The sequence below is a fragment of the Vipera ursinii genome (assembly GCF_947247035.1).
Source record: "Vipera ursinii genome assembly, chromosome: 2".
NCBI classification, from domain to species: Eukaryota; Metazoa; Chordata; class Lepidosauria; order Squamata; family Viperidae; genus Vipera; species Vipera ursinii.
The window spans coordinates 162,306,581-162,319,605 of NC_139513.1; positions in this window are offsets into that span (position 1 = coordinate 162,306,581).

The following is a 13,025-nucleotide window of genomic DNA, read 5'->3' on the forward strand; positions in this document are numbered from 1 at the left end:
TTTGGTGTCCAGGGAAGATAATTCCTGATGCCGGAGTCAGGGATTTTTGTGCCCAGGAGGTGAATTTTTTTTTTTGACTCAAATGTAAAAACAGACACCCGAATAGATTCAGGGTTGAATTTTGTCCTTAAAAATGGTGTTTTTCATAATTTTTAAAAATCAAGATTTTGTTGGGAAGAAAATTCCTGATGCCGGAGTCAGGGACTTTTGTGCCAAGGAGGTGAAATTATTTTCCACCGAAATGTAAAAACGCACACCAGAATGAAATTTGGGCTTGAATTTCATTCTTAAAAATGATGTTTTTCATAGCTTTTAAAAATCAAGAATTTTTTGGTGTCCGGGGAAGAAAATTCCTGATGCCGGAGTCAGGGATTTTTGGGCCCAGGAGGTGAATTTTTTTTTTGACTCAAATGTAAAAACGGACACCCGAATAGATTCAGGGTTGAATTTTGTCCTTAAAAATGGTGTTTTTCATAATTTTTAAAAATCAAGATTTTGTTGGGAAGAAAATGACTGATGCCGGAGTCAGGGATTTTTGTGCCCAGGAGGTGAAATTTTTTTTTCCACCCAAATGTAAAAGCGCACACTAGAATGAGATTCGGGGTTGAATTTCATTCTTAAAAATGGTGTTTTTCATAGCTTTTAAAAATTAAGAATTTTTTGGTGTATGGGGAAGAAAATTCCTAATGCCGAAGGCAAGGCAAGGCAAGGCAAGGCAAATTTCAAATTTAAAATTTCAAATTTCAAATTTCAAATTTCAAATTTGAACCCCAAATCTAATTCTGGCATCCGTTTTTACATTTGGGTCAAAAAAAATATTCACCTCCTGGGCACAAAAATCCCTGACCCTGGCATCAGGAATTTTCTTCCCCGGACATCAAAAAAATCTTGATATTATAAACTATGAAAAACACCATTTTTAAGGAACAAATTCAACCCCAAATCTCATTCTGGTGTCCGTTTTTACATTTGAGTGGAAAAAAAATTTCACCTCCTGGGCACAAAAATCCCTGACTCCGGCATCAGGAATTTTCTTCCCCGGACACCAAAAAATTCTTAATTTTTAAAAGCTATGAAAAACACCATTTTGAAGAATGAAATTCAACCCCGAATCTCATTCTAGTGTGCGTTTTTACATTTGGGTGGAAAAAAATTTCACCTCCTGGGCACAAAAATCCCTTACTCCGGCATCAGGAATTTTCTTCCCAACAAAATCTTGATTTTTAAAAATTATGATAAACACCATTTTTAAGGAACAAATTCAACCCCGAATCTCATTCTGGTGTCCGTTTTTACATTTGGGTGGAAAAAAAAATTTCACCTCCTGGGCACAAAAATCCCTTACTCCGGCATCAGGAATTTTCTTCCCAACAAAATCTTGATTTTTAAAAATTATGAAAAACACCATTTTTAAGGACAAAATTCAACCCTGAATCTATTCGGGTGTCCGTTTTTACATTTGAGTCAAAAAAAAAAATTCACCTCCTGGGCCCAAAAATCCCTGACTCCGGCATGAGGAATTATCTTCCCTGGACACCAAAAAAATCTTGATTTTTAAAAACTATGAAAAACACCATTTTGAAGGACGAAATTCAACCCCAAATCTAATTCTGGCATCCGTTTTTACATTTGGGTCAAAAAAAATATTCACCTCCTCGGCACAAAAATCCCTGACCCTGGCATCAGGAATTTTCTTCCCCGGACACCAAAAAAATCTTGAATTTAAAATCTATGAAAAACACCATTTTGAAGGACGAAATTCAACCCTGAATCTCATTCTGATGTCCGTTTTTGGATTTGAGTAAAAAAAAACATTCACCTCCTGGGCACAAAAATCCCTGACTCCGGCATCAGGAATTTTCTTCCCCGCACACCAAAAAAATCTTGAATTTAAAATCTATGAAAAACACCATTTTGAAGGACGAAATTCAACCCCGGATCTCATTCTGGTGTCTATTTATACATTTGGGTTGAAAAAAAATTTAACCTCCTGGGCACAAAAATCGCCGGGACTTAAAAACCTGGTTGTTTGAATTGTCTGGCCAGGACTGAGGGATTTTAAATTAAATTAAATAAAATTAAAGAAATTTGAAATTTGAAATTTGAAATTTGAAATAATTTGAAATTTGAAATTTGAAATTTGAAATTTGAAATAATTTGAAATAATTTGAAATTTGAAATTTGAAATTTGAAATTTGAAATTTGAAATTTGAAATTTGAAATTTGAAATTTGAAATTTGAAATTTGAAATTTGAAATTTGAAATTTGAAATTTGAAATTTGAAATTTGAAATTTGAAATTTGAAATTTGAAATTTGAAATTTGAAATTTGAAATTTGAAATTTGAAATTTGAAATTTGAAATTTGCCTTGCCTTGCCTTGCCTTGCCTTCAGCATTAGGAATTTTCTTCCCCATACACCAAAAAATTCTTAATTTTTAAAAGCTATGAAAAACACCATTTTGAAGAATGAAATTCAACCCCGAATCTCATTCTAGTGTGCGTTTTTACATTTGGGTGGAAAAAAATTTCACCTCCTGGGCACAAAAATCCCTTACTCCGGCATCAGGAATTTTCTTCCCAACAAAATCTTGATTTTTAAAAATTATGATAAACACCATTTTTAAGGAACAAATTCAACCCCGAATCTCATTCGGGTGTCCGTTTTTACATTTGGGTGGAAAAAAAAATTTCACCTCCTGGGCACAAAAATCCCTGACTCCGGCATCAGTCATTTTCTTCCCAACAAAATCTTGATTTTTAAAACACCATTTTTAAGGACAAAATTCAACCCTGAATCTATTCGGGTGTCCGTTTTTACATTTGAGTCAAAAAAAAAAAAATTCACCTCCTGGGCCCAAAAATCCCTGACTCCGGCATCAGGAATTATCTTCCCTGGACACCAAAAAAATCTTGATTTTTAAAAACTATGAAAAACACCATTTTTAAGGAACAAATTCAACCCCGAATCTCATTCTGGTGTCCGTTTTTACATTTGGGTGGAAAAAAAATTTCACCTCCTGGGCACAAAAATCCCTGACTCTGGCATCAGGAATTTTCTTCCCCGGACACCAAAAAATTCTTGATTTTTAAAAGCTATGAAAAACATCATTTTTAAGAATGAAATTCAAGCCCGAATTTCATTCTGGTGTGCGTTTTTACATTTCGTTGGAAAATAATTTCACCTCCTGGGCACAAAAGTCCCTGACTCCGGCATCAGGAATTTTCTTCCCCGGACACCAAAAAAATCTTGAATTTAAAATCTATGAAAAACACCATTTTGAAGGACGAAATTCAACCCCGAATCTCATTCTGGTGTCCGTTTTTGGATTTGAGTAAAAAAAAACATTCACCTCCTGGGCACAAAAATCTCTGACCCTGGCATCAGGAATTTTCTTCCCCGGACACCAAAAATATCTTGATTTTTAAAAGCTATGAAAAACATCATTTTTAAGAATGAAATTCAAGCCTGAATTTCATTCTGGTGTGCGTTTTTACATTTCGTTGGACAATAATTTCACCTCCTGGGCACAAAAGTCCCTGACTCCAGCATCAGGAATTTTCTTCCCCGGACACCAAAAAAATCTTGATTTTTAAAAGCTATGAAAAACACCATTTTTAAGCAGGAAATTCAACCCCGAATCTCATTCCGGCGTCCGTTTATAGATTTGGGTGGAAAAAAAATTTTCACCTCCTGGGCACAAAAATCCCTGACCCTGGCATAAGGAATTTTCTTCCCCGGACACCAAAAAAATCTTGATTTTTAAAAGCAATGAAAAACACCATTTTTGAGAATGAAATTCAACCCCGAATCTCATTCTGGTGTCCGTTTTTAGATTTGGGTGGGAAAAAAATTTCACCTCTTGGGCACAAAAATCCCTGATCAGGAATTTTCTTCCCCGCACACCAAAAAAATCTTGATTTTTAAATGCTATGAAAAATGACATTTTTAAGCACATTCTGGTGTCCGTTTTTAGATTTGAGTCAGAATTTTTTTTTCACCTCCTGGGCACAAAAATCCCTGACTCCGGCATCAGGAATTTTCTTCCCCGGACACCAAAAAATTCTTGATTTTTAAAAGCTATGAAAAACATCATTTTTAAGAATGAAATTCAAGCCCAAATTTCATTCTGGTGTGCGTTTTTACATTTCGTTGGAAAATAATTTCACCTCCTGGGCACAAAAGTCCCTGACTCCGGCATCAGGAATTTTCTTCCCCGGACACCAAAAAAATCGTGAATTTAAAATCTATGAAAAACACCATTTTGAAGGACGAAATTCAACCCCGAATCTCATTCTGGTGTCCGTTTTTGGATTTGAGTAAAAAAAAACATTCACCTCCTGGGCACAAAAATCCCTGACTCCGGCATCAGGAATTTTCTTCCCCGCACACCAAAAAAATCTTGAATTTAAAATCTATGAAAAACACCATTTTGAAGGACGAAATTCAACCCCGAATCTCATTCTGGTGTCTATTTATACATTTGGGTTGAAAAAAAATTTAACATCCTGGGCACAAAAATCGCCGGGACTTAAAAACCTAGTTGTTTGAATTGTCTGGCCAGGACTGAGGGATTTTAAATTAAATTAAATACAATTAAAGAAATTTGAAATTTGAAATTTGAAATTTGAAATAATTTGAATTTGAAATTTGAAATTTGAAATTTGAAATTTGAAATTTGAAATTTGAAATTTGAAATTTGAAATTTGAAATTTGAAATTTGAAATTTGAAATTTGAAATTTGAAATTTGAAATTTGAAATTTGAAATTTGAAATTTGAAATTTGAAATTTGAAATTTGAAATTTGAAATTTGAAATTTGAAATTTGAAATTTGCCTTGCCTTGCCTTGCTTTGCCTTGCCTTGCCTTGCCTTCGGCATTAGGAATTTTCTTCCCTGGACACCAAAAAATTCTTAATTTTTAAAAGCTATGAAAAACACCATTTTGAAGAATGAAATTCAACCCCCAATCTCATTCTAGTGTGCGTTTTTACATTTGGGTGGAAAAAAATTTCACCTCCTGGGCACAAAAATCCCTTACTCCGGCATCAGGAATTTTCTTCCCAACAAAATCTTGATTTTTAAAAATTATGATAAACACCATTTTTAAGGAAGAAATTCAACCCCGAATCTCATTCTGGTGTCCGTTTTTACATTTGGGTGGAAAAAAAAATTTCACCTCCTGGGCACAAAAATCCCTGACTCCGGCATCAGGAATTTTCTTCCCCGAACACCAAAAAATTCTTGATTTTTAAAAGCTATGAAAAACATCATTTTTAAGAATGAAATTCAAGCCCGAATTTCATTCTGGTGTGCGTTTTTACATTTCGGTGGAAAATAATTTCACCTCCTGGGCACAAAAGTCCCTGACTCCGGCATCAGGAATTTTCTTCCCCACACACCAAAAAAATTTTGAATTAAAAATCTATGAAAAACACCATTTTGAAGGACGAAATTCAACCCCGAATCTCATTCTGGTGTCTATTCATACATTTGGGTTGAAAAAAAATTTCACCTCCTGGGCACAAAAATCGCCGGGACTTAAAAACCTGGTTTTTTGAATTGTCTGGCCTAGACTTTGGGATTTTAAATTAAATTAAATAAAATTAAAAAAATTTGAAATTTGAAATTTGAAATTTGATATTTGAAATAATTTGAAATAATTTGAAATAATTTGAAATAATTTGAAATAATTTGAAATAATTTGAAATTTGAAATTTGAAATTTGAAATTTGAAATTTGAAATTTGAAATTTGAAATTTGAAATTTGAAATTTGAAATTTGAAATTTGAAATTTGAAATTTGCCTTGCCTTGCCTTGCTTTGCCTTGCCTTGCCTTGCCTTCGGCATTAGGAATTTTCTTCCCCGGACACCAAAAAATTCTTAATTTTTAAAAGCTATGAAAAACACCATTTTGAAGAATGAAATTCAACCCCGAATCTCATTCTAGTGTGCGTTTTTACATTTGGGTGGAAAAAAATTTAACCTCCTGGGCACAAAAATCCCTTACTCCGGCATCAGGAATTTTCTTCCCAACAAAATCTTGATTTTTAAAAATTATGATAAACACCATTTTTAAGGAAGAAATTCAACCCCGAATCTCATTCTGGTATCCATTTTTACATTTGGGTGGAAAAAAAAATTTCACCTCCTGGGCACAAAAATCCCTGACTCCGGCATCAGTCATTTTCTTCCCAACAAAATCTTGATTTTTAAAAATTATGAAAAACACCATTTTTAAGGACAAAATTCAACCCTGAATCTATTCGGGTGTCTGTTTTTGCATTTGAGTCAAAAAAAAAAATTCACCTCCTGGGCCCAAAAATCCCTGACTCCGGCATCAGGAATTATCTTCCCTGGACACCAAAAAAATCTTGATTTTTAAAAACTATGAAAAACACCATTTTGAAGGACGAAATTCAACCCCGAATCTCATTCTGGTGTCTGTTTTTACATTTGGGTGGAAAAAAAAATTCACCTCCTGGGCACAAAAATCCCTGACTCCGGCATCAGGAATTTTCTTCCCCGGACAACAAAAATATCTTGATTTTTAAAAGCTATGAAAAACATCATTTTTAAGAATGAAATTCAAGCCCGAATTTCATTCTGGTGTGCGTTTTTACATTTCGGTGGAAAATAATTTCACCTCCTGGGCACAAAAGTCCCTGACTCCGGCATCAGGAATTTTCTTCCCCACACACCAAAAAAATCTTGAATTAAAAATCTATGAAAAACACCATTTTGAAGGACGAAATTCAACCCCGAATCTCATTCTGGTGTCTATTTATACATTTGGGTTGAAAAAAAAATTCACCTCCTGGGAACAAAAATCGCCGGGACTTAAAAACCTGGTTTTTTGAATTGTCTGGCCTAGACTTTGGGATTTTAAATTAAATTAAATAAAATTAAAAAAATTTGAAATTTGAAATTTGAAATTTGATATTTGAAATAATTTGAAATAATTTGAAATAATTTGAAATAAATTGAAATAATTTGAAATTTGACATTTGAAATTTGAAATTTGAAATTTGAAATTTGAAATTTGAAATTTGAAATTTGAAATTTGAAATTTGAAATTTGCCTTGCCTTGCCTTGCTTTGCCTTGCCTTGCCTTGCCTTCGGCATTAGGAATTTTCTTCCCCGGACACCAAAAAATTCTTAATTTTTAAAAGCTATGAAAAACACCATTTTGAAGAATGAAATTCAACCCCGAATCTCATTCTAGTGTGCGTTTTTACATTTGGGTGGAAAAAAAATTAACCTCCTGGGCACAAAAATCCCTTACTCCGGCATCAGGAATTTTCTTCACAACAAAATATTGATTTTTAAAAATTATGATAAACACCATTTTTAAGGAAGAAATTCAACCCCGAATCTCATTCTGGTATCCATTTTTACATTTGGGTGGGAAAAAAAATTTCACCTCCTGGGCACAAAAATCCCTGACTCCGGCATCAGGCATTTTCTTCCCAACAAAATCTTGATTTTTAAAAATTATGAAAAACACCATTTTTAAGGACAAAATTCAACCCTGAATCTATTCGGGTGTCTGTTTTTACATTTGAGTCAAAAAAAAAAATTCACCTCCTGGGCCCAAAAATCCCTGACTCCGGCATCAGGAATTATCTTCCCTGGACACCAAAAAAATCTTGATTTTTAAAAACTATGAAAAACACCATTTTGAAGGACGAAATTCAACCGCAAATCTAATTCTGGCATCCGTTTTTACATTTGGGTCAAAAAAAATATTCACCTCCTGGGCACAAAAATCCCTGACCCTGGTATCAGGAATTTTCTTCCCCGGACACCAAAAAAATCTTGATTTTTATAAACTATGAAAAACACCATTTTTAAGGAGCAAATTCAACCCCGAATCTCATTCTGGTGTCTGTTTTTACATTTGGGTGGAAAAAAAAATTCACCTCCTGGGCACAAAAATCCCTGACTCCGGCATCAGGAATTTTCTTCCCCGGACAACAAAAATATCTTGATTTTTAAAAGCTATGAAAAACATCATTTTTAAGAATGAAATTCAAGCCCGAATTTCATTCTGGTGTGCGTTTTTACATTTCGTTGGAAAATAATTTCAGCTCCTGGGCACAAAAGTCCCTGACTCCGGCATCAGGAATTTTCTTCCCCGGACACCAAAAAAATCTTGATTTTTAAAAGCTATGTAAAACACCATTTTTAAGCAGGAAATTCAACCCCGAATCTCATTCCGTTGTCCGTTTATAGATTTGGGTGGAAAAAAATTTTTCACCTCCTGGGCACAAAAATCCCTGACTCCGGCATCAGGCATTTTCTTCCCAACAAAATCTTGATTTTTAACAATTATGAAAAACACCATTTTTAAGGATGAAATTCAACCCTGAATCGATTCGGGTGTCCGTTTTTACATTTGAGTCAAAAAAAAATTTTCACCTCCTGGGCACAAAAATCCCTGACTCCGGCATCAGGAATTTTCTTCCCCGGACACCAAAAAAATCTTCATTTTTAAAAACTATGAAAAACACCATTTTTAAGAATGAAATTCAACCCCGAATCTCATTCTAGTGTGCGTTTTTACATTTTAAATTAAATTAAATAAAATTAAAGAAATTTGAAATTTGAAATTTGAAATTTGAAATAATTTGAAATTTGAAATTTGAAATAATTTGAAATAATTTCAAAGGTGGTGAAATTTTTTTCCACCCAAATGTAAAAACGCACACTAGAATGAGATTCGGGCTTGAATTTCATTCTTCAAAATGGTGTTTTTCATAGCTTTTAAAAATTAAGAATTTTTTGGTGTCCGGGGAAGAAAATTCCTGATGCCGGAGTCAGGGATTTTTGTGCCCAGGAGGTGAAATTTTTTTTCCACCCAAATGTAAAAACGGACACCAGAATGAGATTTGGGGTTGAATTTGTTCCTTAAAAATGGTGTTTTTCATAGTTTATAAAAATCAAGATTTTTTTGGTGTCCGGGGAAGAAAATTCCTGATGCCAGGGTCAGGGATTTTTGTGCCCAGGAGGTGAATACTTTTTTTGACCCAAATGTAAAAACGGATGCCAGAATTAGATTTGGGGTTGAATTTCGTCCTTCAAAATGGTGTTTTTCATAGTTTTTAAAAATCAAGATTTTTTTGGTGTCCAGGGAAGATAATTCCTGATGCCGGAGTCAGGGATTTTTGGGCCCAGGAGGTGAATTTTTTTTTTGACTCAAATGTAAAAACGGACACCCGAATAGATTCAGGGTTGAATTTTGTCCTTAAAAATGGTGTTTTTCATAATTTTTAAAAATCAAGATTTTGTTGGGAAGAAAATGACTGATGCCGGAGTCAGGGATTTTTGTGCCCAGGAGGTGAAATTTTTTTTTCCACCCAAATGTAAAAACGCACACTAGAATGAGATTCGGGGTTGAATTTCATTCTTAAAAATGGTGTTTTTCATAGCTTTTAAAAATTAAGAATTTTTTGGTGTATGGGGAAGAAAATTCCTAATGCCGAAAGCAAGGCAAGGCAAGGCAAGGCAAATTTCAAATTTCAAATTTCAAATTTCAAATTTCAAATTTCAAATTTCAAATTTCAAATTTCAAATTTCAAATTTCAAATTTCAAATTTCAAATTTCAAATTTCAAATTTCAAATTATTTCAAATTATTTCAAATTATTTCAAATTTCAAATTTCAAATTATTTCAAATTTCAAATTTCAAATTTCAAATTTCTTTAATTTTATTTAATTTAATTTAAAATGTAAAAACGCACACTAGAATGAGATTCGGGGTTGAATTTCATTCTTAAAAATGGTGTTTTTCATAGTTTTTAAAAATGAAGATTTTTTTGGTGTCCGGGGAAGAAAATTCCTGATGCCGGAGTCAGGGATTTTTGTGCCCAGGAGGTGAAAAATTTTTTTTGACTCAAATGTAAAAACGGACACCCGAATAGATTCAGGGTTGAATTTCGTCCTTAAAAATGGTGTTTTTCATAATTGTTAAAAATCAAGATTTTGTTGGGAAGAAAATGCCTGATGCCGGAGTCAGGGATTTTTGTGCCCAGGAGGTGAAAATTTTTTTTCCACCCAAATCTATAAACGGACAACGGAATGAGATTCGGGATTGAATTTCCTGCTTAAAAATGGTGTTTTTCATAGCTTTTAAAAATCAAGATTTTTTTGGTGTCCGGGGAAGAAAATTCCTGATGCCGGAGTCAGGGACTTTTGTGCCCAGGAGGTGAAATTATTTTCCAATGAAATGTAAAAACGCACACCAGAATGAAATTCGGGCTTGAATTTCATTCTTAAAAATGATGTTTTTCATAGCTTTTAAAAATCAAGAATTTTTTGGTGTCCGGGGAAGAAAATTCCTAATGCCGAAGGCAAGGCAAGGCAAGGCAAAGCAAGGCAAGGCAAGGCAAATTTCAAATTTCAAATTTCAAATTTCAAATTTCAAATTTCAAATTTCAAATTTCAAATTTCAAATTTCAAATTTCAAATTTCAAATTTCAAATTATTTCAAATTATTTCAAATTATTTCAAATTATTTCAAATTATTTCAAATATCAAATTTCAAATTTCAAATTTCAAATTTTTTTAATTTTATTTAATTTAATTTAAAATCCCAAAGTCCAGGCCAGACAATTCAAAAAACCAGGTTTTTAAGTCCCGGCGATTTTTGTGCCCAGGAGGTGAAATTTTTTTTCAACCCAAATGTATAAATAGACACCAGAATGAGATTCGGGGTTGAATTTCGTCCTTCAAAATGGTGTTTTTCATAGTTTATAAAAATCAAGATTTTTTTGGTGTCTGGGGAAGAAAATTCCTGATACCAGGGTCAGGGATTTTTGTGCCCAGGAGGTGAATATTTTTTTTGACCCAAATGTAAAAACGGATGCCAGAATTAGATTTGCGGTTGTATTTCGTCCTTCAAAATGGTGTTTTTCATAGTTTTTAAAAATCAAGATTTTTTTGGTGTCCAGGGAAGATAATTCCTGATGCCGGAGTCAGGGATTTTTGTGCCCAGGAGGTGAATTTTTTTTTTTGACTCAAATGTAAAAACAGACACCCGAATAGATTCAGGGTTGAATTTTGTCCTTAAAAATGGTGTTTTTCATAATTTTTAAAAATCAAGATTTTGTTGGGAAGAAAATTCCTGATGCCGGAGTCAGGGACTTTTGTGCCAAGGAGGTGAAATTATTTTCCACCGAAATGTAAAAACGCACACCAGAATGAAATTTGGGCTTGAATTTCATTCTTAAAAATGATGTTTTTCATAGCTTTTAAAAATCAAGAATTTTTTGGTGTCCGGGGAAGAAAATTCCTGATGCCGGAGTCAGGGATTTTTGGGCCCAGGAGGTGAATTTTTTTTTTGACTCAAATGTAAAAACGGACACCCGAATAGATTCAGGGTTGAATTTTGTCCTTAAAAATGGTGTTTTTCATAATTTTTAAAAATCAAGATTTTGTTGGGAAGAAAATGACTGATGCCGGAGTCAGGGATTTTTGTGCCCAGGAGGTGAAATTTTTTTTTCCACCCAAATGTAAAAGCGCACACTAGAATGAGATTCGGGGTTGAATTTCATTCTTAAAAATGGTGTTTTTCATAGCTTTTAAAAATTAAGAATTTTTTGGTGTATGGGGAAGAAAATTCCTAATGCCGAAGGCAAGGCAAGGCAAGGCAAGGCAAATTTCAAATTTAAAATTTCAAATTTCAAATTTCAAATTTCAAATTTGAACCCCAAATCTAATTCTGGCATCCGTTTTTACATTTGGGTCAAAAAAAATATTCACCTCCTGGGCACAAAAATCCCTGACCCTGGCATCAGGAATTTTCTTCCCCGGACATCAAAAAAATCTTGATATTATAAACTATGAAAAACACCATTTTTAAGGAACAAATTCAACCCCAAATCTCATTCTGGTGTCCGTTTTTACATTTGAGTGGAAAAAAAATTTCACCTCCTGGGCACAAAAATCCCTGACTCCGGCATCAGGAATTTTCTTCCCCGGACACCAAAAAATTCTTAATTTTTAAAAGCTATGAAAAACACCATTTTGAAGAATGAAATTCAACCCCGAATCTCATTCTAGTGTGCGTTTTTACATTTGGGTGGAAAAAAATTTCACCTCCTGGGCACAAAAATCCCTTACTCCGGCATCAGGAATTTTCTTCCCAACAAAATCTTGATTTTTAAAAATTATGATAAACACCATTTTTAAGGAACAAATTCAACCCCGAATCTCATTCTGGTGTCCGTTTTTACATTTGGGTGGAAAAAAAAATTTCACCTCCTGGGCACAAAAATCCCTTACTCCGGCATCAGGAATTTTCTTCCCAACAAAATCTTGATTTTTAAAAATTATGAAAAACACCATTTTTAAGGACAAAATTCAACCCTGAATCTATTCGGGTGTCCGTTTTTACATTTGAGTCAAAAAAAAAAATTCACCTCCTGGGCCCAAAAATCCCTGACTCCGGCATGAGGAATTATCTTCCCTGGACACCAAAAAAATCTTGATTTTTAAAAACTATGAAAAACACCATTTTGAAGGACGAAATTCAACCCCAAATCTAATTCTGGCATCCGTTTTTACATTTGGGTCAAAAAAAATATTCACCTCCTCGGCACAAAAATCCCTGACCCTGGCATCAGGAATTTTCTTCCCCGGACACCAAAAAAATCTTGAATTTAAAATCTATGAAAAACACCATTTTGAAGGACGAAATTCAACCCTGAATCTCATTCTGATGTCCGTTTTTGGATTTGAGTAAAAAAAAACATTCACCTCCTGGGCACAAAAATCCCTGACTCCGGCATCAGGAATTTTCTTCCCCGCACACCAAAAAAATCTTGAATTTAAAATCTATGAAAAACACCATTTTGAAGGACGAAATTCAACCCCGGATCTCATTCTGGTGTCTATTTATACATTTGGGTTGAAAAAAAATTTAACCTCCTGGGCACAAAAATCGCCGGGACTTAAAAACCTGGTTGTTTGAATTGTCTGGCCAGGACTGAGGGATTTTAAATTAAATTAAATAAAATTAAAGAAA